General features: G+C 53.1%; 1 protein-coding gene and 1 long non-coding RNA gene across 2 annotated transcripts in view; both read left to right on the top strand.

The window, feature by feature from the left end:
* The window catches only part of Mob2 (MOB kinase activator 2), a 62772-nt gene that overhangs the window by 3994 nt on the left and 30878 nt on the right, over positions 1-27900 (top strand). The gene's annotated exons all lie outside the window — the stretch shown is intronic.
* Positions 73-9618, top strand: LOC144376930 (uncharacterized). Its single transcript, XR_013437282.1, has 3 exons — positions 73-5504; positions 7344-7548; positions 7684-9618. It is a non-coding gene; the product is annotated as an uncharacterized LOC144376930 (long non-coding RNA).

Genomic DNA, 27900 nt, shown 5'->3' with positions numbered 1-27900 from the left:
CCTTGTAGCAGTAGGAAATGGGCATGGTGTGAGCCTGTTGGAGGTGCCACAGGAAGGCCCTGCTGTGCAGGGCTGGTAGGCAGTGGCAGCATGAACCAGTACATGCATGTCAGGCACCTGTGAGGCTGGTGTTTGCCCTTCACAGGGACTCTACCCACTACCTGCTTGGCAAGGCTTCTTCCCAGGGTCTAGGAAAGCCAATGCCCAGGACTGCCTGCCAGATCTTGCTAGCAACGTTATGCTTAGGACTCCGAATGAGGTTGTGCTTGCCTGTAAAACTGAGGCGCTTTTATAAAAACAGGAGAGGCTGTGGTCTCTGCCATGGTCATCAGGTGCAGGAGGTGGATGTTGGATGCCCCGCATTTCCTGTGTTGTCCATGCAGTGGCCATGGAAACACTCAAACCCCGCTTCCTGTGTTTGTGTAGATATTACTGTGTGGTACTGTGTGGGGTTCAACCTGAAGAGCCTGTGGAGGGTGAGCATACCCAGGCCCTTGTCTGCTCCTCTGCTGCTTCTGGTTGGCTGCTGGGGGCATGCTGGGGAGTTGCAAAGGGATGGCCTGTTTCCTGGGGGGATCCCTGTGCCCAGCCTCCTGCCGCTGCTCCAGGAGAGAAAGTGGTGCACATTATTCTTGCCTGTCTGGGTAGAGGTGCCTTCTAGTCTTTGCCTGCCTCATGTTTGTTGTTCTTTCTGCACAGGATTTATGTAGCCGGGGCACACCCGCAGTGCTCACTGCAGTTCTGTGGGACAGTGCCTGGAACACGGAAGTAGAAACAATTGAACAAAATGAAATGTGGACGCTTCAGGAGAGAAGGAGGAGGTGCTGGCAAGGCGTCCAGAGGGGTGTGGGCCCTACATCTCTGCCCTGGACCTGGCTGTGCACACGTTCCTCTCTCCTGGTTCCTTCTCTTCGGGGTTCTGTCAGAATGCACAGCTACCTGGCTGCGTGGTTTAGCCGTGGTTCCCTGTGGTCCTTGGTGGACATTTCCTGGGGCAGCAGGGATACAATTAAGTCCACATCACATGTTTGGTGCTGTGGTTGAGCTTGTAGCTGCCGGGTTGGGTGGTGGTGATTTGGGTGAGCTTGAGCGTTTGGTGTGGCAGGAGGACAGGGAGTACCCACAGAGGTGGAGCAGGGGAGGCAGCAGATCTGGAGGCAGGAGAGGAGGTCTGTACTCTACTTGTTGCCTGTGTCCTTTTCAGGGTCAGGGGTTTTTCTTAGTTCCTTCAGTAGCACCCCTTCACTTCCCACCCCACCCTGGCACAAGGAACAGCCTTGGGAGCCCTTGGGGAATCTGCACTGTGACATTCAGCTCCTTACTTGCTAGGCTGGGTCCCTAGTCTGGAAAGGCCTGTGTGCCAGGTGGCCCTGAGGAGCCAGATGCCTGAGCCTGGAGCTGCCCTGGGGGTGAGCCCAGGGGTGTAAAATTAGCTCAGGCGTAGTGTGAGCACGCTTGGCTTGTCCCTGTGGGGTCTGGCTCTCGTGGCTCTGGCCGGGTCCTCTCCTCCACAGAGGCTGCTGTTGCTGACAGAGCTGCTTCAGGTCTTCTCCCAGCCACCTGTCTTCCCACTCCACGGTCTGCTCTCTTGGGGCCATGTGTGGTAAGCTGGGTGCCAGGTGACAAGCAGTAAGTGGCATTGGAGATATGAGACTGTATAGCCAGTGTGGTTGAACTGAGTGGCCCCTGTGTCCTGTGCTGTGGTAAGCAGAGTTGAGGGGCCCGCCCAGGGGAGCTTCCCTGCTGTTGGGAGTAGGGAAGTAGGGATGGGAAAGTCCTGAGAGGTCCCCGAGGATGCCATGAGATTGCGAGAGGTGGCTGTCTGCCACCTCCCCAGGCCACTGTGAACTTGGGGACTTGTTTATATTCTGTATTTTACAGTTGAGTGTGGTCTTTACTATTTTTGATGAGTGGGTTGTCCCTAATTGAGCCAGGGGATTGCGTTCACACTGGCTCCTGTGCAGCCAGCGCTTTGCTGCACTTCCTGCTGGCTGTGGAGAGGCAGGCGTGTGGAGGGGGGGCTAGGCCGTAGACAAGAGAGCAGGGAGCCTAAGCATGGCTCTGGGGTGACAGCCAAGGTCCTGTTGGGCTCATCTCTGGCGACTGTCCTAGGAGAGTTGTGGATTGACCAGATTCATCAGTGGTGCCAGTACCCAGGCTTCTATTTACTATTTACTTTTCTTCTGGTACTGTCATTTTTCTACGGTTTTTAACTGGTGCATTATATTCATACGTAACGGTGGGGTTTATTGTCATATATTTATACATGCATACAAAAAAATGATAGAATTTGGCCAGTATCACTCCCCAGCACTCCCCCTCCCTTCTTTTCTCCACCCCCAATCCCTTTCCTCTACTGATCTCCCTTTGATTTTCATGAGACCCTCAGCCCCCACCTTTCTTTTCCTTTTTCCTCTCTAGCTTTCACATAGTAACCAGGTTTTAAAAAATGCAACATGAGCTGGGCGCAGTGGCGCATGCTTGTAATCCCAGTGGCTATGGAGGCTCTGAGACAGGAGGATTGTGAATTCAAAGCTAGCCTTATCAAGGTGAGGCAGTAAGCAAATTTTGTTTATTTGTAAATAAAATACAAAATAGGGCTGAGGATGTGGCTTAGTGGTTGAGTGCCTCTGAGTTCAATCCCTGGACCCCTTCCTGTAAAAGATGCAATATGAAATAATATGAAATATAATCAACCAACAAAGACCCCCTGATGTTAAATGGGAAATATTATAAACTTGCAATTTTATATAGTCATCTCTTGGTATCCCTGGGAGGCTTGGTCCTAGGACCCTGGAATACCAAACCTTTTAAGACTGAGTTCCTTACATAAAGGTGTTTATTCACATAGAACCTATGCAGGCCCTCCTGTGTACTTAGTCATCTCTAGGTGATTTGTCATGCCTGACACAAACTAACTGCTGTGTAAATAGCGTTGTTTAGGGAATAGTGATGTTTACATATTAGGCTGGTGAATCCAGTGGTAGATCTCCCAGGTATAAGGGCTGACAGGAAGCATGTGTTTCCCGGCCCTGTTTCTGTGCACGTGTGCAGAGCGCCGTGGGTCTGCCTCAGCTCGGCTTGTGAACTGCGACAGCCAGGGCCATGAGTCCTCCCCACATGCCCTGTTGTCTGTCATCGGCTGTGTCTTTGAAGCAGTGGTGGGTCTGGGCAGAAAGCACAATTTTACACTCTTTTTTTTCTCTCTCCAGTGCTAGGGATGGAACCCAGGCCTTGCACATGCTAGGCAAATGCTCAGGGAGCGCAAGCTGGCTCAGGGGTTCCACTCCCAAAAGTAAAACACCAGCTCCATGAGGTTGCAGGTCAGTGTGCCGCAGGGGCAGGGGCAGGGGCCAGGCCGTGGCTCTGCACACAGGTAAATCTCTAGCGTTGGCATGGCTCTGAGGCCCTGACTGGGGCCAGGGTGGGCTCCTGCTCGTCGTCGGCTCCTGCTCGTCAGCCTCCTTGGAACATGCTAACTCAGGATTCTTCTCTCAGGCTCCAGCCCCGACCCTCAGGTTGTTCCTGTGCTGCCTCCAGCAGTGGGGGGCTGGCAGGCCTGGAGGACCTTGCTCCAGTGCCTCTCCATGGGGAACTTGGGTCTGCTCCAGGCCTCTCTCCCCGTGGAGCAAGACTCTTACCCACGGAGGGTCCCCTCAGCTGGAGTAGGCTCTCCAACTCCGCTGCAGGACTCTTCACACTCTAAAGGTCACAGGGCTTGCGTAGATAGTTATGGTCAGTACTCACTGTTTTAGGAATTGAAAGTGAGGGATGGGGTTGTGGCTCAGTGATAGGGTGATTGCTGAGCACACACAGGGCACTGGACTGGGTTTGATTCTGGCACTACATGAAAACAAAATAAAGGTATTGTGTCTTTCTACAACTAAAAAAAAATTTAAGTTGAAAAAATCTCTAATTCGTTTAGAAAGGATGAGAACCCAGAATATGTTAATATTAATTTTAAAGTAAAGAGTAACTGTTTTCTGGAATACAAATAGTGAGCAGAGGAATGGCATTGTTTTTCTCAGAGCTGGATTCAGGTCAGCCTTGTTGATTCTTTTGTGGTCTTGTACCTTGTGGAGCTCTGCACAAGCTCAGGGGGCATGACGGTGAGGGACACCATGTGCTTGCGGTACTGCCCAGGGTCCCCTGTGGGCCTGGACACTGCTCGGGCACTGTCGCTCTCAGGCTCTTGGTGCTGGGCCTCCACCAGAAGAGCCTCAGTGGGTGCGCTGGAGGATGAGAGCCTCGCCTCCACAGCTTTTTGTTGGTCAAGGAATCAGAGCACCCGGATTTGGGGGCAGGAGTGGAAGGGGACAGCCTGCTTCTTGACAGGGGACTCAGGGGCAGTGGAGGTACAAGTGGGGATGCTGGGCCAGTGACAGTTCTCAGCATTCCAGGGCAGGTGAGGAGTCAGGAGAGGGTGCAGGCAGACTGATTCCTGTGCATGACAGTGTGGAGAGTAGGGTTCAGGGCCCAGGTGGGCAGCTTGTGTGCTTCCCTTGAAGTGACTGAGTTGGACCTTACTAGCAGGGTCTGGAGGGTGTGAGAGTCCTCATGGTGGGTTGAGTGTTGTGCTGGGCTGTCAGGAGGCAGTCTTAGGTACCCTTAAGCTGAGGTGGGGAGAACTCATCTCTGTTCCTGTCCATTGCTATGGTTGCCTTGATATCTACTTATTTCAGAAAGGCTGCTTACACTGGAAGTGTGGGCCCTCAGAGGGTGAAAGTGACAGCTGGACTTTAGCCCTCCACACATCATCCCAGACCCCTGAGTGTGCAAGGGCTGCCTTTCTGATATGCCTGGAGTTGCCTGGTGGGATATGGGCCTAGGCAGCCAGCACTCAGGCCTGGGTGCTCCCCTAGGGCAGCTCTGCCTTTCCTCTCCACCCTGTGAAGGGCAGTGTGCAGCCAGATGTGGGCCCCCTGCTCTGCTTTCACCCATCCTCACTGAGCTGACGGCTTCATCTCCCCTGGAGCCTGTCCCACACAGGCAGCACTGGTTCTTGAGAGCACACAAGTCATGATCACAGCACCTTGACTCTGCGCCACCTGCTCTTTTGGGGCAATTGCAGAGCTGTCTTGGCTCTTGGGTCCTCACCCCTTACAGAAGCCTGGGCTGGAGGGCCGGCCCGTTGTGTGAGTAGCTACTTTGAGCACTGCTGAGGTGGTGCCTCTTTCTAGTGGAGTTCTGTAAAGGATCTGCTTCAAGGAGATGGCCAGGCTGAGAGTGAGGGGGCTATCTGGGTTCTCACTACCTGGTCCCGTCCCTGAGTGGAGGTTGCATCTGACCCCAGTACTTGTGTGGATGCTGGAGGGCTGCTGAGGCCGACTTAAGTACCTGCTGCCCTGTGGCCCCAAGCACTGTGGCCAGGCCCTCTTACCTGGGGCCACTCTTCTACCTGTCACTCTGGGAGCTCTCCTTGTGTGCCTCACAGGACACAGTTGCACCGCATATTCAAGCGTCAGCACCCGTGGGAGCGGCACAGAAGCACCAAGGCAACTGTGGTGAGCCAAGTGTGCGTCTGCACTCGCCCCAGCCTGCCTCTCCCGGGGGCTTGCCTTATTCTTTGGTTGAGTGTTTTAGAAGGACCATCCCTCTGCCTGCCTGCAGCAGGCTGGCTTACTCCCTTCACCTGGACAACACCTGTCCCTGCCCCCACTCTGTTTGTCTGGCTGGAGGCTTTCCCACAGAAGTGTCCTGCATTGTGCTGACAGCAGTGCTGCCCTGTGCCTCCCTGTGGTGACTTTGTGCTGCCTTCAGCCTGGCCTTTCAGGCCCTCTGCAGGCAGATCTGCTTCCTCTGTCCTGCTTGGTCCTGTCAGCATGGCTCCCCAAAGGACATGCAGCCTCATGGTGCATGCCAGGCCCTTTGCCCCTTCCCAACTCCTTTGGGAGCCCTGACTGCCTCCTGACTGCCTCTTCCTCCCTGATTTCTAAGCAGGTGTGACACGTGCCTGCCCTGCCTTTAGTCTGCTCTTCTCCTGCCTTCCTTCCTTCCTTCCCTCCCTCAGCATTTTTTGAGGTCAGGTCTGTGACCAGCAGTGCAGGGCAAGGCAGTGAGGCCCATGAATGGACATCTGCTCTGAGCCCTCCTGTCCACAGTGCCCTCTGAAAGGAGGCACCTCACTTTGGAATGGGGACACATGCCCATGTTGGATGCTTGGCCCTTCCCTTAGGGGCCGGCCATCTGTCTGCCTGGGAAGCAGTGCTACCCTTTGTCCTGGCCAGTTTCTGTCAGGGTTGCTGGAGGGTGTGAGGAAGAAGTGTTTATCCTCTGCCATGTGCTTGTCTTTGCTCCTGAACTGCTTCTGCGCCTGGTCAGTTTGTGCGCCTGCAGGCTGCCCTGGGATTTTCCTCCTGCCTTGTTCTTGTCCTCCCACGACGACGTAGGCTAGTGCCACCACCATGCCACAGCCTGCAAATAACATCCAATTCACGTGCCTTCAAAGGGTGGGAGGCTGTGGGGACACTGGCGGGTCCTATTGGGTGGGGCTGGCAGCTCAGCTTGATGCCTTGACTCTGTCGAGCAGTTGTTTGGGAGGACCAGGGTGTCTGAGGGAGACTCAGTGGGCAGAGGCTTGGCTCCGGCTGGCAGCAGGTGCAGCTGTCCTCTTCAGCAGGCAGCTGCTGACCTACTCTGATGGGCTGCTGGACCGGAGGCTTTAGGTGGGTTTTGGCTTTCTCAATGCCCTTGGGCTGCCCTCAGTTCCTCTGGGAGATGGGAGGAGCTGGTGGTCACTACCCAGTACCAGCTACTCATTAACTAGAAGCTGCTAAAACAAATACGCCTCCTGGGCAAGGCTGCTCCCTACCTGGTCAGGCTGTCTCCCCATTAGGTCAGCCTGCGGGCTGAGGGGTCCAAGTGAGAGGATTCAGTGGGCAAGTCAGGCATCCAGTTTTGTGCCATCATTGGGCCCTAGGGCCAGGTGCCATCTCTGACCTCTTTGAGTGCCCACCGCACAGGGCTTGGCCTGACAGATTTGTGACTTGGGGAACTGAGATCCACTGGCTTTCAGGCTGGAAGTGTCACCTTGTCAGGGCACGGCGAGACAAGGAGATGTCTTGGAGAGAGGAGCTGGGATGGTTCCTTGTTTAGGAAGAGTTCCTGTGCCCTAGGCCCAGATCTGAAGGACTGTGCTTTCTGCACAGCCTAGACTGATCTGCTGCAGCACTGTGGGATGCCAAGAAGCTGCCGCGTCCTGGGGGTGAAGGAGGAAGGGGCCGTGCTGGCCAACAGCCTGCTCTGGCGTTTTAAGAAGTCCCACTGGCGACTCTGCACTTTGCTGTGTGGTCAAGCTGCTGTAGGGGCTGCTTATCTCTTGCATGTGTCTGCATTGCCCACAGCCTGATGGACCCTGCCGTGTTCCTTGGCTGCACCTCCCAGCAGACCCCATGGGCTTCACCAGTGAGTGAGCACTCAGCACAGGCCAGCAGTCCTAACGAGGGAGGGACACACAGGAGCGGGTGCCACCAAGCCAGGCCCTGTACAGCAGAGTGGCGGGCACTGTGGGCTCAGCAGCAGGATACCTGGTGCGCTGGCTTCATCTGGGTGAGTGCTTTTGCAACGGTGTCCGGTGGGTTGGCTGGTAAGGGTGTAGTGGTCAGGGCAGAGTCCTGCTGCTGGCCCTGGCAGGTAGCCTCCACAGCACCCCTTTTCACTGACTGCTTTCTGCCTGTGGCGCAGGAATAAGCTGTTTTCTTTGCCTGCGGAGGGTGGGGCAAGCCAGTTCCTGCAGGGCTCCCAGCACAGCACCAGCACCTGTGGCCAGGAAGGAAGGTGAGGTGGCCATTGTTACTGTTGTTGTGTTTCATGTTGATGTTTAGGACAGAAGGGAAGGTGCATAAGAGAAGTCACTAGGGCCTTCCACTGTGTCAGTACAAGAAGGGGCAATTTCCGGAAAGATGCCACCAGTCTTGGGTGGAACTGGGTCCTTTCTGGCAGCTTAGAAAGACAGATTTGCGGTGTGAGTTCCCTCGAGAGTCTGCATTGTGTCTGTGTAGACATGCCATTTCCTGGTGGTCCATGCGCTGCTGTCAGAGGGACCGGGAGAGGCCAGCCTAATGACACTCCTCCGCCCCATGCTTGGCTTCCTTGCCCTCCAGCCTGTGTGCCCCCGCTTCTCTTCCCACAGCTGCTGTGGGGACACACTCAGGACCCTCCATTGCACTTGTGGAATGCTAATGGGTATGTCTTGAGTCTTGTGCACATGACACCGGAACAGGACAAGGTCTTGTCTTGTGGGACTTGGCATTACATGTCCATCACAGAAATAGGAAGCATAGAAAAAGAACAGAAAGCAAAAAGCAAACCATCCCATTATCAGGGACAGTTATTCTGAACTTTGAGCTAAAGCTGTGTCCTACAGCTTACCGTATCCTACAGCCAGTAAGCAGTCACGGGGTGTAAGATGCTTGTGTCCCCGCCAGGAAGACTGGAGGGGAGGCCTGTCTAGTCCAGGCTATTGTGCAGCTTGCATTCCAGGAGGTGACAGTCTGGCTGCACTGGGTGGGGCCCATAGCTGCCCACCTCCAGTAGGCTCCTCCCATGCTCTGGGTTGAACAGCTCTCATGTGCATATGGCAATGTTCCAGGCTGTCCAGTTGTCCAGCCCACATTTGGGAGTCATGTGGAATGGCACACAAGCAAAGGGCTGGTAAGGGAGGTCTGCTGACAGCGCCTGCCCATCTCACATCTGCCTCTTTGTGCCCAGTGTCCTCCCTGCCCCTGCCAGCACAGCAAGGCAAATGGGATGGGACGGACTGAGGCTAGCACACAGTGGTCTAAGGCATCGCCTTGGCTGTCCCACAGATCAGGCCACAATGTTCTGTGTCCGGAGCTGTGACGTGGGTTATTGTGTCAGGTCTGGGTCTCCCTCACTGCCTCTGCTGTGTGAGCATAGTGGTCCCTGGCTGGCAGGCAGGGACTGTGCCTGCAGCCATTGCAGTACAAGCTGCATTTGCTTAGGGGAGGAGGGGGTCCTTGTAAGCTTTCACCATGTTCCTGGCCCTGCAGGCAGTGAGGGTGCTGGGCTCAGGTGTTCTGTGTACCTGCAGGTGTGGTGGGGTGTAGTGGGTTGTGGTGTAGGGCTGCTCCTGCGGTGCTGTGCTTTGGTCCTCTTGGGACAGAGGAACCACCTCTGGAGTGCCCCACCCAGCCTGGTGATTCCAGAGTCAGGTAGCCCTGCCCACAGCCACCATCTCTACATTTTTTCTGGGGCTTTGTTTTTAGCCAGTGGCCCAGGGGTGTGATCAAGAGGCACCCAAAGCTGTTCCCAGGCTTGTCAGTGCTCCCTGCTGACTCTGCTGTCTTCACAGCCAGGTCCTCCCATCCCAGATAGGTGGGAAAGGGTAGGAAGTCCTGGGCCCTTGCCCTTCTGAGTGTTGGTGTTACTTGCCAGGTGCAGTTGATGGGACGGGAGCACTGCTGTGGGTAGTTTTTCTTTCTGTCTTCTTTGTATATGTGTGTGTGCATGCTAGGCAAGTACTCTACCACTGAGTTCTATCCCCAGCCTAGCACTGCTATTTTATGTCATTTCTGATAAAAAAAAAATTATATGTTCCCTGAAATGATATTTGTAGGACTCTAGAGCAATGATCAGACCCTTTAAGATAAGGACCCTGGCCATGTCCCTGGTGAGAGAGACTAGGGTTGCACTGTGTCCTGAAGCCCTGGGCCAGCTCCTGGCTGGAGGGTCTGGTCCAGAAGCCTGTTGGTTTCCTGGGCTGACCCACCTTGTGGCCCCTTCCTCTTAGGAGAGGTGCCTAAGGCAGAGGGGATCTGTGTCCTGGTCATTGACTTGAACCCTCCACAAAGCCATCATAGAAGAGACTGAGCCTGTCATCCTCCTACTTAGCAGACCCTCTGGCAGACTCTGTTGCCTGTGGGATGAAGTCCAGAGCCGTCTCCCTCCAGCCTCACCCCATATGCTCAGCCATGCTGCAGCCTGGCTAGCCCTCTCTCGGATGTCCCTTCTTCTATTAGCTCACCCGGCCTGAGCCTTGGAACTTCCATTTGCCTACCTGATTCTGCACAAAGACCCTGCATGACTTCTCTGGCTGGCTCTTGGGTACCTCAGTTCCAGCCCCTCTGTGCCAGTAACCTTGGGACCTGGACAGATGGGGCAGGTGGAGCTTTCCAGTCACCTGAAGGAAGTTGTCTTGGTGTGCCCCTCCTCTTCTTCCCCGGGCCCTGGGGGAGGACACAGCAGCCATGCTGGCCGAGCTGCAGGGAAGTCCTCAGTAATGTCAGGGAGGGGGCTCTGTCCTGCAGCTCATCTGGCTCTAGCCCAGAGTCAGCATGAGGTGTGTGGCCCAGGAACACATCTGGGCTGATTCAGGGAGCAGAGAGCATACCACCTGTGGGCCACATGCCCCTTCACCAACTCTGAGAAACTTGCAGATTCTGGCCTAGACCTCAGTTAGTCTCAGTGTCGTGAAATTACTTGAACTGTGTTCCTTCCTGACCAAAGCAGCATTAAACTGGAAATTGACAGAGGTAGTAACTCCTTAGGCTTAGACATAAGGAGTCACATTTCTTTCTTTTAATTTTTAAAAATTTTTAGAGCGTTATAATTATACATAGTATTTGGGTTCATTTTAACAAAACAATATACATGCAAGGCATTTGATTTCAGTTCCCATTCCCCCCTTCCCTTTCCCCTCCCTCTTCTCTCCCCCATCCCCCATAGCCTTTCCTCCTGTTGATCTTCCCTTCACAGCTTTATCTATTTAAGTTTGATTGTTTTTTTATTCATATATGTGTATGCACACACACATATGTATGTATACAGGTGAAATTCTTTGGGGTACGTTCATGTAGGTGTGCGACCAGCTCTTGTTGACTCCATGCCGTCTTTCTACCTTTACCCTTGCTTCCTCCCTTCTTGTCCTCCTTCCTCTACTCCCATGATCTCTCTCAGATCTTTAAGATATCCACTCCCCTCCCTACCATCTTCTTTCCCTTATTTTACTCTGGCTTCCACATATGAAAGAGAACATTTGGCTCTTGATTTTCTGAGTTGAGTCTGGTTTATTTCTCCTAAAATATTCTCTCGATTTCCATTCATTTACCAGCAAATGCCAGTATTTTTTTCCTTTTTTTATGGCTGAGTACAACTCCACTGTGTTTATATACCACAGTTTCTTGTTCCATTCATCTGTTGTTGGCTTCTGGGTTGATTCCATAATTTGGCTCCTGTAAATTGTGCTGCTCTAAATATTGAAGTGGCTGTGTCACTATACTATGCTGATTTTAGTTCTTCTGGATAAATACTGAGGAGTGGGATAGCTGGGTTGTACGGTGGACCCATTCCTAGATTTTTGAGTAATCTCCACACTGCTTTCCATAGTGGATGTACTAATTCACATTCCTTCCCGCAAAGTATGAATGTACCTTTCCTCCCACATCCTCTTCAGCATTTATTATTGTTTGTGACTGTTAAAATGAAATCTTGGTTTTGATTTGCATTTCCCTAAATTTTTAGAGAAGTTGAACATTTTTTCATATATTTGTTGGTCATTTCTATTTCCATTTGAGAAGTTTCTACTTATTTCTTTGGCCCATTTATTAATTGGGTTATTTGTTTTTTGGCATCAAGTTTTTTGAGTTCTTTATATATTCTGAATATTAATCCCCTGTTAGAAGAGTAGCTGGCAAAGATTTTTTTTTCATTCTGTAGACTCTCTCTTTAGTCTCTTAATTGTTTCCTTTGTTGTACAGAAGCTTTTTAGTTTGATGGCTTCCTGCTTATTGATTCTTGGTTTTATTTTTTGAGCTTTAGGGGTTTTGTTGAGGAAGTCTGCACCTGTATGATAGAGTATTTGACCCTATGTTTTCTTCTAACAGTTGCATGGTTTCTGGTCTAATTCCCAAGTCTTTGATCACTTTGATTTTACTTCCATGCAAGGTAGGAGATAAGGATCTAATTTCATTCTTCTGAATGGGATATCCAGTATTCCCAGTTCCATTTGTTAAGAAGGTTGTCTTTTCTCCAGCATGCATTTTTGGCACATTTATCAAGAATCAGATGTTGTAAGTATTTGGGTTTGTCTTGGTGCCTTCTGTTCCATTGGTCTTCACATCTATTTTGATTCTAGTACCATGCTGTTTTTGCTACAGTAGCTCTGTAGTATAATTTGAGATCGAGTATTGTAATGCTTCCCTCATCGCTGTTCTTGCTCAAGATTGCTTTGGCTGTGCTGGGCCTCTTGTTATTCTTCCAAATGAATTTTAGGAGTGCTTTTTCCAGTTCTATGAAGAATGTCATTGGTATTTTGATAGGGATTTCATTGAATCTGTATACTGTTTTGGTAGTCTGGCCATTTTAATCATATTAATTCTGCCTATCCATGAGCATGGGAAGTCTTTCCATCTTCTGAGGTCTTCAATTTCTTTCTGTAGTTTCATTTTAGAGGTCACTATAGAAGCACACTTCTGAGTAACTGGTGGGACAAAGACTTAGAAAATGGCTTTCACTGAAAGATAACACAAGTATTGCAAGACTTGCCAGATGCAGATAGACCAGAGCAGTTTTGAGCCTTCAGCGTGCCTTTGACAAACCGTGTGGTGGGAGGAGGAGGGAGATGGTGCTTGGCCAGCCAGACAGGAGGGGAAGCCTCAAGGAGAGATTTGTTAGGCCAGAGGCTGATTCTGTGAAAACAGGAATTAAGTGAAAGATGTTAATGAGACTGAGAGAGAGAGAGAAGAGAGGGAGAGAGAGATGCTGACTGCAAGCCTTGATGAGCCATGCCAGGTATCTGTCGGTATTTAAAAACTCTGGATTTTAAATTTAAGCCTCACAGCATAGAAAGAAGAGCTGAACCAGTGGAACGCAATGCCAGGAGTATCCAGTATGTCCTCTAGCAAAGTCCTGTAGAAAACACTGGACTAGAAAAGAGTATTGGAAGATGTCCTCTTCGTGTTGTTCCATATTGGTTGCATGTCAGGAGGGTAACATTTTAGATCTTTGTGTTAAATAAAATACATCAAAATCAATTTCATCTTTTTTTTTTTTTTTTTTTGCTGCTGTTGCTGCTACAGCTGCTTCCCCCCCCCCCTTTTTCCTTTTTTTTTTTTTTTGGTACTGGGGATTGAACTTGGGGCACCTAACTTAACCACTGAGCCACATCCCCAGCCCTTTTTATTTTTAATTTTGAAACAGGGTCTCACTGAGTTGCTGAGGCTGGCTTTGAACTTGTGATCCTCCTGCCTTAGCTTCCCAAGCTGCTGGGATTACCAGCTTGCACCACCACACCCAACTTCTTTGACTTCTTAAATGTGGTGATTGAAAGTTTAAAATTATACCCATGGCTCACATTATGGTTTGCATCATATTTGGGGGGCAGGGATGGCACTGTTTGAGATCTTGACCCTTAGATTAAGAAAAGTTTTCTTAATTAGGACTGGAAAGTACTAACATACAGGAAAGGATGAATGGTTTGGTTTACATTGAAGTTGAACAGCTCTGGTCATCAGATGCTGCCTTTTAGAGAGAGAAGCAGCCCCTGGGGGGAGATACCCAGGCCCAGTACTCCCAGCAGCAGCCAGAGGCAGGAGCCAGTGCCTTGGGAAGTGGGAAGGGGCTTGAGCAGCCATTGAGGGGCCTTGCAGATGGCCCTGGCTGCATGGAGGGTGAGCCAGGGAAGCCTGGAGACACAAACCTCGTCCGCACATGCTGATGGCCGTCTGGTGTGGGTGGGGTGTGTGGGGAACCTTGTGGGAACAGCTGGTGCAAGGGCTGGGGAAATGGAGGGAGGAAGAGGGCCATCAGTTCCCAATCCTGCTAGCCTGAGGGTTAGCACCTCAGTGCATGTCCCTAAATGGTGGCCTAAGGGGCAGGGGCAGCGCTGCTCTCTGGAGGCCCTACTCACCTTGAGGCACACTAACAGGCCAGTGTCTGAGACCATGGGATGGCCCCTTCCTTGGCGATGGGAAGACAGTGGGACTGAGGAAGGAGAAAAGATGCTCAAGGAGCTTGGTTCAGTGCAGAGAAGGCCCTGAAGCCATAGGTAGCCCCCAGATGAATGTACCTGGACGTAACCATCACAAACCAGGCTTCTCTGGGAGAGGCTCCAGAAGCGGCCTTTGTGAGTGTGAGCGAGTCAGGACTTGCCCTTCCTCTCTGCCAGCTCAGTGGCGCCTGGCTCTGAGCTGTCCACAGGGCGGCAGTCTCCCTGCTGCCTGTTGGAGTCAGGGCTCCGCCCTGCGTTGCCAATTTTAACAGTTGTGTTGAACCCGCTTTGACTCAGAGATGGAAGTGCCGACAGCAGTTTCTAGAGCAGCCCAGCCTCTTCCTGAACTCCTGGTTTTGGTGTGATGTCTTATTATGCCCTGGAGTTCACGCCAGTCTTCGGGTTTCCCCAGCCTGGCAACAATCAGACGTACCTCACAGGTTCCAGGGCTTACCCTTCCCCAGTAGTGCCTTGTCCCTCTGACCTATATCCTATGTCTCTGTCCAGTACCAGAGTCCTTCTCTGCTCTTCTACTTGGGTGGCCAGAGGCTGCCAAGAAAGGACTCAGATTCATATCCCTACCTCTCATTCCCATCCAGCTACATGCTGGGTGTCATCCCAATGTAGTATTTGCCTGTAACAGCTCTTCTTTCTCCTGGGCTCCATGTGCTGGCCTTCCTCTGGGAAGCAAGGCCAGTTAGTGCTTGGGTTCTATGTCCCAGCGTTTCATTGGGGTTGGTGCACAGTGGATGAGTGCTCAGTGAGGATGGAGAACTACGTGGACATGGGCACTGATACCCCTGGCCTCACATGCCTTTCCCCAGTTCTGGCTGGCACCCCAGAGATGCAAAAAGAGCCCTTCCCATGTGCATAGCTTGCCTATAGCTCAGGACATCTGGTAGGAGGTTCTGCCTAGCCACTTGTTTGGAGGAGCTCCCCAGCATGTCCAGGGGAGCTGGGCAGGCTCTAGTAGCTAGACTTAGTGCACATGGCTCCTGGGTCTGGCCTTGGCAGTTGATTCCTGAGGCTGCCTTCTTCATGCATCCTTGTGAAGGAGAGGAGGGGTTGTAGAAATGGCCCTGGCAGGAACCCTCTGCAGAGGTTAAGCATGACTGGTGTCCCTGGGCACCAAAGAGACCACATTGTAAGAGGAGCTGCGGCCTGTAGCAGGCATGCTGTGCAAGAGCAGCTTGGGACCATGGCACCTCCCCACTGGCACTGCCCCTTGCCCTGCCCCTCCTGATCAGACACTTCCCTGTGGTCACCATGCTGGTGAGAGGGATGCAGACCTGCTTGGGCAGAGCAGACAAGCAATAATGCCACTCTGGCCACTTCCACCTCCCACACCCTGAGAGTCTGTCCAGTGTATGATGGGACAGGCCATGCCAGGTTCTGGCAGCAGCCGTGGCTGAAAGGGAGTCCCATCCAGAGTGCAGCGCCTGGCACAAGTCTCCCTTTACACAGTGTTCCCAGGACCCACCTCGCCTCCTGGGCCAGGCTTGGACACAGGTTTTCATTCATTCTGTTTTTCTTCTCCCTGGAAAGGGAGTGAGCAGGCGCATCTTTCACTCCCCCGAGTTGCCCCAGCCTGGAGCCTGGGCACTTGGTCCCGGCACTGTGGTCTGATGCTTGTGCATTCTGGGCTGGTCTGGAGGAAGGAAAATGGGGCTCCTCCTGGGTTTCCTCATTTCTTGATCCCTTCTCCTCTCCTGGGGTGGAGGTGGGTTATACATCTGCCCTGTCTCATCCTCCCTTCTTTAGCCAGGCACCAGACACCTGCTCCCACCTTAACCCCCCACCCTGTCCCGTGCTGAGTCCTCCAGTCCTGTCTGATGCAGGCATGTGCATAGCCAGGGGCCTCTGAGGACCCTAGTGGTTCCCTTTGTGGGAAACCTGCTGTGAGTCTGACTCTGCACAGCTTGAGTCCTGGGTGCTGTGGCCTGCCATTGTGTCAGCATCCCCTGTAGCAGAGTCCCTCCTGAGAGCAAAAGGCACAGCAAGGCGGGCAGTGCCTAGAACCTCTCTAGAAAGGTGCTCTTGGCCCACAACTCTGTGGCCGGGGCCAGCTGCCCATCTGAGCTTGAGGAGCCTTCCAGGTTTCCTGGCATCCAGAACTGCCCCAGGCTCGCTCATGGGACAGAGCTTCTGCTTGCCCGCCACCAACTTTGTCACCTGGGAGCACTGATAGCCCTGTCTATGTCCATATGGGTGCACCCATGTGTGCACCACTGCAGAGGGAGAAGCACTTCTCCCAGAATTGGCACCATCTCATTCATCCACAAGAAGCAGACTCTTTGGCTATTTCCAGAAACATGGAGGGCCTGGCCCTGGATGGTATCCTGGGTGTCTGGAGGGTGGTGACAGGAGTCTTGGAAGCACTGTTTTCTTTGTGTTGAAGTGGCTTGTGAGGAAGGAAGGAAGTGGCAGTGACCTCATCTGTGCGGCTGGCTCTGAGGACAGTGCAGGCAGGGTGGCGCCACTGGGTCTGGAGGATGTGTGACTGTGTTGGCGGTGTGAGATTCATCGCATGGTGTCCTTGGGTTCGGGAGAGCTTGTGTCAAGGTGTTCTGGCAGTGTGAGGCCCATCCCTGCCTCCTTCCTCCCTTCCAGGTGACTGCTCAGCTCTGCTTCCTCCCTCCCTGTCTCTCCGCCTCTGGCTCCCTCCCTCAGTTTGTTCCAGTGGAGACCCAGATTCAGCTCCAGGTTGCAGCTGGCCTGTGCTGCCTGTGCTGCCGCCAGGCCTCCTGAGCGGTGTGTTCTTTCCTTGTGCTTTTCTGTGGAGGAAGCCAGGTCATGCTCGTGTTTTGCCCCATTTGGACTGTGCTCTTTACCATGTTTCTGTCCCTGGACTTACAGTGGGCCTGTACTTTGACAAGACCCAGAGCCCTTCACAAGTGTGGGTACTTCCTCAGTATGAGATGGGCCACCTCTTTTGGGGACAATGTGAGTCGTTGCCCTCTGCCAGGACCATGGAGTCATTGGAACCTGCTCATGGTGGCATGACATTCTCCTTGTCTTTCTTCCTTATTAGCTGAAAGGTGTCTCTGAAAAGGAACTACTTCCTGCTGGCTGCTGGTTGACCCACAAAAATCAGGACAGGTGCTCGATCCTTTCCATTTTAGTTCACTGATCCCTGTGGTCCTCTAGAAGTACCTGATGAGCATTAGGGTGTGCATGTGCATTCATGGATTGGAGCTGTCCTGGTCAGCCAGTGAGCATGTTGTCCTGGCTAGGGCCCTGGCTTGCTGGGCCCTAGAACGGTTCTGTCATCTCTGCTATGACAGTGTGGCCCAGGTTTGTCTGTGCCCCTGCTGCCCTGTGTCTAGAACTGAGCTGTGCTGGTTGCTGGTCATGAGAAATGGTCTTAGTGTCTATGTTCCAGGTGCTGGGTGCCTGCTGCCTGGGGTGAACCACTGTTTCTAGGCCTATTTGTCAAACAGGGCTCATGGGACAGAGCTTCTGCTTGCCCAGTAAAAATATTGAGGTGCCATTCCTCATCCTCATCTTCCTCCTCTTTGGAAAAATGTCACCTCAGGCCATTTTTAAACTGAGTTAATTTTTGCTCTCGACTCTTGCGAGTTCCTCGTGTGTTTGGGTTTTGCCCCATGTATGGCTCTCAAGTCTCCCCATCCTTCTGCTCTCCTTTATGCCTGGGGCCTCAGCCTGCTTGTGCCTTCCCATTCCTCAGGTTTGGTGCTCATGTCCCCTTCCCAGAGAGGTTTCCTTGACTTTCCACTTCTGGTGGACACTCCTTCTGCCCTGGTCACCTCTCCCTGTCCCGCCCTTTTTTTGGCAGAGGCTCTACCACTGAGCGTTGTTTTTTTTTTTTTTTCCGGACAGGGTCTCACTGAGCTGTCCAGGCTGGCCTTGAACTTGCACTCCTAGTAGCTGAGATGGCAGGCATGTGTCATGGTGCCTGTCTCTCCACCTTTCCTTCACATGCTTTTCCATAGCAAGTATAAGCTGAAATCCACTGAGTTCTCCGTATGCTTTCTCTGCCCCGGGGAATGCCAGCTTTCTGGTGGCAGGACTGGATGCTTGGCCCAGGGTAGTGACATGCACTGGGACCTAGGGTGCGTTTCATGACTACCACAGCATGCCACACAGGTGCTGTACTGGGTCCTTCTCTGGTGTCTCCTGGCCCAGGCTCCCTGCTGCTGCCTGGAGTCTGTGAGGTGGCCCTGGCCAGGATGCTCCTTGCTGCCTGCATGCCAGCCTCGGCCTCAGTGCAGAGGCGCACCCACCCCAGTGCTCCTACTGGGGAAGTGGATGTCCATCACATGGGTTTTGAGTGAAGCGTGCAGCAGACAGATGGCAAGACAATGAGGCCTTGGGCCCATCATTAGACCTCCCTGAAAATGGGTACCCTGATGGGGGTGTGGGGTGATCTAAAGATGTGCTCCTGAATCAGTGAGACTTGGGAGGTGGAGGAGGGAGGTAAGCCAGAGGTGGAACTTCCCAAGACAAGTGAAGACCAAGTGTGGGGTGAGCCAGCCCTGTGCCTAGGGCCACAGGGTTCAGATGCCTCAGAAGGAGCTGAGGCAGCCACCTTCAGGGGCTCTGCTTGACCAGATTTGTATCTTCCCAGCATGTCTCCAGTACTGCTGGATCCCATAGCAGTGGAGCACACGGGCCCAGACCAGGGTGGCCTGTGCCCATGCGGGACCCACCAGGGAGAGGAGAAAACAAGGACCAGCCACTGTTCCTTTTTTGTCTGGGTGATGTAGCTGTGTGTAGGTGGGTTCCATCTCTCTAAGGGGGTGCTACTGACCACCCAGGCAGGTGTAAAGGGTAGCCACTACAGCCTGGCCACTTGAGTATGACTCCCTTTGTGTGGAGAGGCTATCCCTGCCACATTGCACTGTCGGTCAGTGAGAGAAGATGAGAAAAGGGTCACCGTGACTTGAGCAAGTGGAATGCCTCGAGAGGAGCTGGAGTGAGGTCTAGTACCATGCAGCCACTGCCACGAGGTGTTTGCACTGTGTGCCTGCATAACCTGGCTCTGGGTCTGCACCTCTGCCCCAGCAGTGGTGAAGGCCTAAGTGCTCACCTGGACTGATGGCTAGGGGATCAGCATTTCATTTCTGACTGTCCAGCAGGTACAAATGATATTGTCTTCTTTGGACTACTCTGGCCGTATTTGTTTTGACTCCCACCTGCAGTGCTGGAATTTTGTTTGAAGGTTTCCAGCAAACTGTGGCCATCCCTGCATCCCCAAACTTCCATCCCTCCTGGCTCTGTGCCTAGCATATTCTGGAATGGCATTAGGTTCCCTCCTCTGAAGGGGTACCCTGATTGTGCTCTATGGTTTACCTGAGTTCAAGGTCCCATATGTAGATAGCAACCCCATTCATAGTTTATCCACTGCTGCTCACTCACGCAGGAGCCCTGGGCTGGGGCCAGATCACTACCAGTACTGGGACCCCACGGCTGTCCACTGGAAGAGTCGGGCTTTGTGAATCACAGGCTGCTCAGTTGTCGTAGCATTTTGCACAGGGTATCCTGTCCAAGCAGTGGGAGGAAGGCAAGAGGGCCTGCACTAGCCCCTTGTCTCCAGCGTCCAGGTTTGCTGTGCCCTTCCTGTCATGTGCAGGACACACTGAGTTGCCACCCATACCCTGGGGTCTGGATTGAGAGCCCAGCTGGGTGCCAGGTCTGTGGTCCCTGGTCTCTGATACCACCTTGGAAATGGTGTGTCCGTTCTGAAACCTGGAGTCAGGACGTGAGTGTGGCCATGGCTTAGGATAGGCAATCTTCAACCTTCTGGGTTGGGGGAAGACCGTGGCCTTTGACTGCATAGGTACGTGCCATGGGAGGCTCCGCCTAGGGCCCACCTGCTGACTGGGAGTCGGGGCAGGTATGGAGCCTGCCTGCCACCTGCCCACCCGCCACATAGGCCCAAGAGTCCACCTGAGCTGGGACAGGACATCCTGCCCATGCCAACAGACTCGAGTCTGTGCTTCATGGGGCCCAACAGAGGTGCTGGATAAGGGGCTGCAGCCCAGGTTTCCTGCCATGGAGTGTGGCTTCCTCACTAGCTGCCTGCTGTGCAAGTGGAGAAGTGGTTGTGGGCGTCCGTTGGCAGTTGTATGGGACCTTGAGGGTGAGAACTAGTGGGCCCACATGGCTTCCGCTGCTCACATCACATGGTGCATCCTCTTTCTGTCCTGGGCAGAGGGTGGACTGCAGTGTATGGGACCTTCTCCTGGTCTGTCAGAAACTGCAGGAAAGAAGGAGGGAGAGAAGACAGCAGCCAGTGATTGAGGAAGCTGGAGAGCTGGATGTCCAGTGTGTGAAACGCAGACCCACTGGGCTGAGCCAGCAGAAGCCATCCGCTGCAGAACTATAGAATGAGCCCATGGTGCGTGTGGCCTGCGCCTCTGAGGAGCAGCTTGCTGGTGCTCTGGATGTAGATGTGAGAAGCAGGAGGACCCGACCTATGGACGAGTTTGAGTCAGTGGTTTGTCCTGGACACCAGGCATAGTGGGGGTCACCACCATGCAAATCAAACCTGGAGGATGTTCCACCTCCCCTGCCCACAGCCCTCCTACTTTTGGTCCTTAGGACCCTAGCTCCTGCATCTGCCCTCTAGTAAGAGAGTGGGGTCTGACATGGCGGGAGGGGACACGTCTCCTGCCCTGGAGCCAGATGGCCTCCTGTGAGGCCCCTTTGTACGAAGCGTGTCGGTCACATGGGTGGGCTGGGGATCAAGGTGTTTTGGGGAGTACCTGCACATGATAGAGTCTGAGCCAGCTGTAGGCACCAGAGGAATACAGAGCCATCTTTGGTCTACCCAGAACCTTTGGGCTGCGGAGCAACCTTGACAAGGAAGAAACACAGCTATCCAGAGTGTTGGGAGGGTGCTGGGCTCTGAAGATGGAGGAAGATGAAGTCAGGCACGCTTCCCAGCAGGTGGAGCAAGCGAGCAAAATTGGCAAGCAGGAATCCTGGAGAGCAAAGATGAGGCCAGGGGACTCGGCTGTCCTCTGCCAGTGGGCAGTCCAGAAAGAAGAGGTGCGAGGAGGGGGCACAGCAGTTCTCTAGAGTCACAGGAGGTGGCCCGCAGGTTGACTAGGCTACCCATCGTCCAGCACAGTGAAGGAAAGACACATAATCATGACATGGCAGGACACCAGGAGTGAAAAGGCATTCTGGGGGCTGGGGATGTGGCTCAAGCGGTAGCGCGCTCGCCTGGCATGCGTGCGGCCCGGGTTCGATCCTCAGCATCACATACAAACAAAGATGTTGTGTCCGCCGAATACTAGAAGAATAAATATTAAAAAAAAGAAAGAAAGAAAAAGCATTCTGAAAATTTCCATAGAGGAAAAACAAGATAGAACCAGGTCATATCTGCTTGAACAAGAGTAAGAATTCAAATTCCACCACGGAAACTGAAACAGCCTTTGACGTGCTGTCTGAGGAAGATTTCCAGCATTGACTTCAGTGGCCAATGCATGAGTTGTGAGGGTAAAATAAAAATACCTGCCTTGAGTCCCCTTCTGGAAGCTTCTGTGGAGGCCACTGTGGAGAGACAGAAGATCTAACGATGTGGAGAAGGAGGAACTCAGAGGCAGCTGGCAGCAGGGCGTGGCTTGCTGGGGTCTGCCTCTGGCCACCAGCAGTGAAGACTCTGAGATGAGACTTTTATTGTGGGATCACCCTGATAAACCATTGGGAAAATGCTAGGGGACTGTTGGAGCTTGTTTCAGAGGGAGGTCTCATCCTCGGGCACCTTGACTGGGGCTTGTCCTTGTAGCTTTAATTTTCCTGATGGTTGTGACCTGGCTCCAGGTTTCAGAAAGGCCGTGTTAAACTGTGTTCCCGTGAATACCACAGCTAGGCCTGTTGATGGCTGCCAGTGAAGTAACGGGTGCTCCCGAGGCTTTGCATCTTTCCTCTTTTTTTTTTTTAAAGAGAGAATTTTTTAATATTTATTTTTCAGTTTTCAGTGGACACAACATCTTTTATTTTATTTTTATGTGGTGCTGAGGATGGAACCCAGCGCCCCGCACATGCCAGGAGAGCCCGTTAACACTTGAGCCACATACCCAGCCCATGCATCCTTCCTCTTTACACACATAATGCGTGCCTTCAAAAGACATTTGGGGCGCTGGGGCCGGGGCTCAGTGGTGGAGCACCTGCCTAGCATGTGTGAGGCACTGGGTTCAATCCTCAGCACCACATAAGCAAATAAAGCTGTTGTGTTCATCTGTTACACACACACACACACACACACACACAGGACATTGGAGGAGAAAAAACAAGAGAAATGAAAGGAACTCACCCACACTCTTGTATTCCCTCATGAACCAGGCTCGGATGGGTGATGTGCCAGTGGGCCCAGGGGCTCCCCTGATGGGGGCAGGCTGCTGCAGCCTGGGTTGCCTCGCCTTGTCTTCCCAGCAGTCAGGCCCACTCTGGTCTTGGCAGTTTGGGGATTGGGTTGCAAAGGTGTGTGTGTGTGTGAGAGAGAGAGAGAGAGCAAGCTGCCGATTAAGATGTCATTACGGGCTGGGGATGTGGCTCAAGCGGTAGCGCGCTCGCCTGGCATGCGTGCGGCCGGGTTCGATCCTCGGCACCACATACAAAAAAAGCTGTTGTGTCCACCGAAAACTAAAAATAAATAAATATTAAAAATTCTCTCTCTCTCTTTAAAAAAAAAAAAAGATGTCATTTACACAGCCACAAAAACCCCCAGTTTCCAGACACAGTTCAGTAAGTGTGTGGGATTGTGCGAGCAACCCTGGAACATGTCCATCCCCCGTGAGTCTCTCACCTGCCCAGCACCACCTGGCAGCTCTCTGCACTCAGGGACAGCTGCTGTTCCTGTTGTGAGCCCAGGGCTCCTGTGCACACCACACCTGTCTTCTTACCCCCCTGAGCTGGCCATGAGTTGTAGGCCAGGGTAGGCTCCTCCTGCTTCAGAGCGCCACCCCTTGAGGTGGCCAGGGCAGGCTGCATGCTCTCTGGCTGTGGACACTTGAGTGTCCACTTCTCAGCTATACTGACCATAGTTCCTTCAGTCACCTGCTGGCAAATCCATTTCTCAAGAAATAGACATGTTTCCTTTTCTGGAGGGTTAACAGTGAGGAGGGGATTGCTAGGTGGCATGGTAAGTGTATGTCTGACTTTTTAGCAGACGACCAAAAGTTTTGCTAATTTTCAAGTCTATTTTAGGAAACAGGGATCAAATTTTATCTTTCAATTATAACAGCAAGCTTACTGGAATTTGGAACCAGGAAAAAAGACTACTATTGGCATTTTATTTCTAGGCCTTTTCATCTCTCTCTTCAGAATTAAACTATTATTTCCTTCTGATTACAGTGATGATGTATTTTTATGAGAAATTGCAGTAATCCATGCACATACAAAGAAAGTAAAACCTGTGTCAAATTTCATTATGCCTAGTGTGCATCATGGAAAATCCAACAAGCCATTGACCTTCAAGGAAAGCGAAGCCCACCTCCAGGCTCCCCACAGTGCCCTCCACTGTGCCCTCCAGGCCACCCGCACCCAGACCGTCCACACTGTGCTCTGTCTGGCCTGCTCCCTGTGGCCATGGGCCTTTACCTCAGCAAGGTCATCCTGTGCCTGGAGCTTCGTCCTCTCCTTCTTTATAGCCAGTCTCGGCTGCGTGTCTGTGATCAGTTGCGAAAGTTAGACTTTCCCACTGAAGGACCTTCAGTTCCTGCCTTCTGGAACATTCTGTGAGGCAGCCTTTGGGCAGGGTGCTACTACTTCTGTGCCTGCTGCTGTGGGAAGAGGTGACAGCCATCGTCTCTGGTTGTAGTGCTTTGGAGACCTCGGCCGCCTTTTCTTGTGCTCGTGGACCCTGTGGTTCTCCCTTCTGGGACCTTTTCTCCTTGCCCATTCATTACCCCTTTCCTGGGTGTGGTGGTCATTTCTCTGGTATTGATTCGCAGGTACCTTCTGTATATGAGGCACTCATTCACATGTGGGTTGCCCAGCTGCTGGCCTGGCCTGGTTCCCCAGGACCCAGCAGAAGAGAGCAGCCACACTTCCTGCTCCCACTGAGCCCACAGAACCCCAGGAGAGGGTGGGCAGATTGGCTGGAGGAATGGCAGGTGGAGATGAGGGGAGCGTTCTGGGATGAGGGCTGTTTGGAGGGTCGTGTGCACAGGTCATAGGCCTCGGTGGCCTTCCGGAGCCTGTGAACCATTAGAATGGATGGAGGCTGCTGGGGTTTAGTGTGCCTCCAAAGCTCACGGGAACTTGACCCCCAGTGTGGCAGGGCTGGGGGGTGGTCCTTAAAGAGGTGAGGGCTCTGCCCTCTGGGAGGGTTAATGGCATTATTGTAAGAGTGGGTTTGTCCTAACAGCAGCTCTGTCCCCTCCTGCTTCCTCTTGTTCTCCCTTGCCCTCATCCTTCTGCCCTGGGATGGGGAGCTCAGAGGCCCTCTCCAGGTGCTGGTGCCATGCTCCCAGCCTTCAGAACCAGAGGCTGAGTAAATCTGCTTGGTGTAAATTACCCAGCTCCTGGTGTTCTGTCATGGCAACAGAAAGTGGATCAAGATAGGCCCGGAGATTTGAGTCCAAAAGTGTCCTGAGCAAGCTTAGGCTGAGGGCTGGGGCTGGGCCAGGCTCAGTGAGGCAGCCATGCAGCTGACTTGCTATGCACTCACTGGGGTGCTGGGTCAGGCTCAGGCCCCTGGTGGGGCAGCAGATGGTGTTCTTTGGTCCCTTTTGTTTCTGTGGGTGCTTCGTGCTGAGCTTCTCTGCAAGCCCTGTCCTCTCGGTCACAGGGCCACCCGTTAGGAATCTAGAGGGTAGCTGCTGCGCCTCCTGCACTGCTTTCCCTTTGACTTTCTCTCACCCTTGGAATGTGTGGCCTGCGGGTTCTGACACCGTCCCTCCAACTTCAGAGGCAAAAGCAGCATTTCCAATTAGAGAGGACTTTGCCTTGGAGGGGCAGCTGTCTGGGCTCCCAGCTGGCTTGGCCAGCCTCCTGCCTGCTTGTCGGCCTCTTCTTCCTCTCTACAGCCTACCAGGCCTGGGGTCTACCCTGGCATGTCCCTCACCAGGCATCTACAGCAGGGCAAGGACAGTGCCAGGTGCTGACCAGTGATGTGGTTGGTATTGATCTGGGGCCTGCTCTGGCTGGTGACTCATCTTGCGGTGTCACAGCCCTGGCACACTCCTGGCTGTGGTGAGACAAACCTGTGCTTTGCAGGCGTGCACGAGAGGCTGCCCTGCCAGGGCTGTGCCTCCTGTGTTCCTGAGACCAGGCTGTAGTTCTGCAGAAGTGGCCCTGGTTTCTTCCCTGACCTGTGGCAGATGGCATTCCTAGACCCTTGACCCTCTGTGGGGAGCTCTGTGTGGAGACCTCTCCAGCCCTCTTGGCAGAACACCCTGTCCTTTCCCACTGGCGTCTCCATGAGAGGTTCTTTCATTGATTTCCAGTTTTTCTCTTAGATCACTTTCCATACGGCTGCTGTGGGAGACCCTTGTCTAGCTCATGACATGGAGGGTGGCACTGAGAGGCCTCGCAGCCCAGCCCGTGGGTGGGCCAGCTCCTGTGAGCTCTGCTCCATTGTGTTGTCCTCACAGCCTCTGCCTCCCACCCATGTGAGGCTCCAGTCCTGTGGGACTGGCCTGGGATAAATTTTGCAGCTGAGGTTTTTATACCAGTCAGGCAGGGCAGGGTGGCTTGGCAGAGCCTGCCATTGCCCTTTCCTCTGCCTGAGCAGCTTGGTGAAGCAGGGTGGTGGGGTTGATGACAGACAGGGTCACAAAGTCCCCTGCTGCCGTGGACCTGCCTCGGAGCCCTGTGAACTCCCAAGCCTAGTGAGCACTGTGCTTGTTTGACCTCCACATGTGTGACCCACCTGGGACTCTATGCAGGTGAGTGTGGGGCTCATGCTCCACCTCCCTGGCACATGGATGTGTCTCGACCATGAAAGTGAACCCCCACTCACATCTCCTTGCTCATCCTGGAAGAACCTAAGGTTATGGGAGGGAAGGGGTACTGAGGCCCCTGGACCCCGCTGCTTCTTCTGCAGTCCTCCTCTGGAGCCAGGCAAAGAAGACTAGGTAAGCTGCAATAGCTGCCTTAATAATTTGGAGTTTGACTTGACATGAACCCCAGACAGAAGGCCTGGTGTGGGGTGCTTGTGCATTTCTCTGACTTCTAAATTTGTGCTGAAATTCTGGTTCTGGCCCTGATGTGGACTGCAGCCCATCTCCCTCTGCCCATTCAGTGTTGCCAGACAGCTCTTTCTGCACAGCTTCAGCCTGCTCACCCTCACCTCAGCCAGACAGTGGGTGTCCAGCCTGGCCTTTGCAAGGCCTGGGCTTGCTGCCTAAGGATCTTCCCTGACTTCCTGCATACTGCGGCTGTGTGGTAGGAGTGTTGTACCAGTGGGCAGGGCATGCAGGGGGCTCCTGTGTGCCTGCTGTTACCTTGGGTGCCCTGGCTCATTGCCTTTCCACATTCTGCATCTGTATAGCCTGCCCAGCTCCTGGGGAGACAGCTGTGGAGGATAGGCCCCTTGCAACTTGAAAGAGAGGGTATTACTATCCCTGTCTTCCTTGGGGTCTACGTACGAGGGAAGCAGGTGTTGTGTTTCAGGTGTTGTTGGCTGCTGTGGGAGCAGTGGTGGGCTTAGGAGTAAAGTTCACGACAGTATTTTCTTCTCTGTTCCTTCCTCTCTGGCCCTCAGTGTAGGAGAGAAGGAGGTGGATGCCTCCCTTCCACATGTATCTTTCCCCTGGTGGCCAAGGGCAAAGCCTCCAGTGCCAATTGCCTGCACAGAGGGTCAGATAGTGTGCAGCAACCTGTGGACTCGGGGGCTGGGAACCTGCCCACTGCCCAGCTCTCAGCAGACATGTTTTCCTCTGGATTCAGGATGCTGAAGGACGGTTGAGTCCTCAGGTGCTGTCCATGACTCCAGCCTGGTCTTGCTTGTGTGGCAGCTCTGTTTTTTTTTTTTTTTTTTTTTGTCTCTGTGGTCCACATGGAGACCCATGTGGCATTGACTGCCTTGACGCTGGCAAGCAAAAGGGGCCTTTCTCAGGTCATCCAGGCCATTTCCATTAATGGAGTAGTGGCATTTCATCTTCAGGGCAGAGCCTGCCTGAAGTTACTGGGTGTCTGGGGAGCCTGGGGCCTGTCCCTGGCAACTTCCATTCTGTCTGAAGACAGAGCAGAGCTATTGGTTGTTGTAAAATCACCCATGTACAAAGCAATTGAGAGGGGCTGGGGCTGGGGCTCAGTGGTGGAGCACTTGCCCAGCATGTGTGAGGCACTGGGTTCGAGCCTCAGCACCACATAAAGTGAATAAACAAAATAAAGGTCCATCCTTAACTAAAATAAATAAATAAATATAAAACAATTGAGAAAGTAACAAACCCTGTAACCGTGTCCAGTGTAAATACGAAACCTCACAAATTTAGTTGTCACCCTCTTCTTGTTCATGTTTTGGAACATTCTATTTTGTGTAGGACCAAGCACACACAGGAGAGCTGTTCTCAGTGTGCCTGTCTGTGGTTCTCACCAGTGAACACACAGCACCCATGGCAGAAGACCAGCCACACCCATGACCCTTCTCAGCCCCAGAGGTGCTGGCTCTGTTGGTCCAGTGCCAGGGACTGCCTTGCCTGTTGGGGACTTTGCATGGATGCTCAGCATTGCCTCTACTCCCGTGGTCCCCAGGCTCTCCCTGGTGGCAGGTGCAGTCAGGCTTCTTGAGTGGGGTGCTCTGTGCATGTGACTTGGCTGACTTAAGAGTCATCACCTGTGTTTAGTAAGCTTGGGCACGGTAGGCCTTCTGCCTTGGCGCGTTCTGACAGACGTGTAGCCGCGTGCCCCCTCTGCAGTCACTGTGTGGCACGTCAGTCCCACGTTCCACTCCCGGTGCCACCCTTTTGCTCTCCAGCAGTGCTGTTTTGTTCCTGCTGGGATTGCAGTGAGAGGGACTGGCAGAGGACCTCCTT

The sequence above is a fragment of the Ictidomys tridecemlineatus genome, chromosome 4 (genome assembly GCF_052094955.1).
Source record: "Ictidomys tridecemlineatus isolate mIctTri1 chromosome 4, mIctTri1.hap1, whole genome shotgun sequence".
Taxonomy (NCBI): Eukaryota; Metazoa; Chordata; class Mammalia; order Rodentia; family Sciuridae; genus Ictidomys; species Ictidomys tridecemlineatus.
The sequence above is the reverse complement of the archived record's forward strand: the minus strand, read 5'-3'. Positions and strand labels throughout refer to the sequence as shown.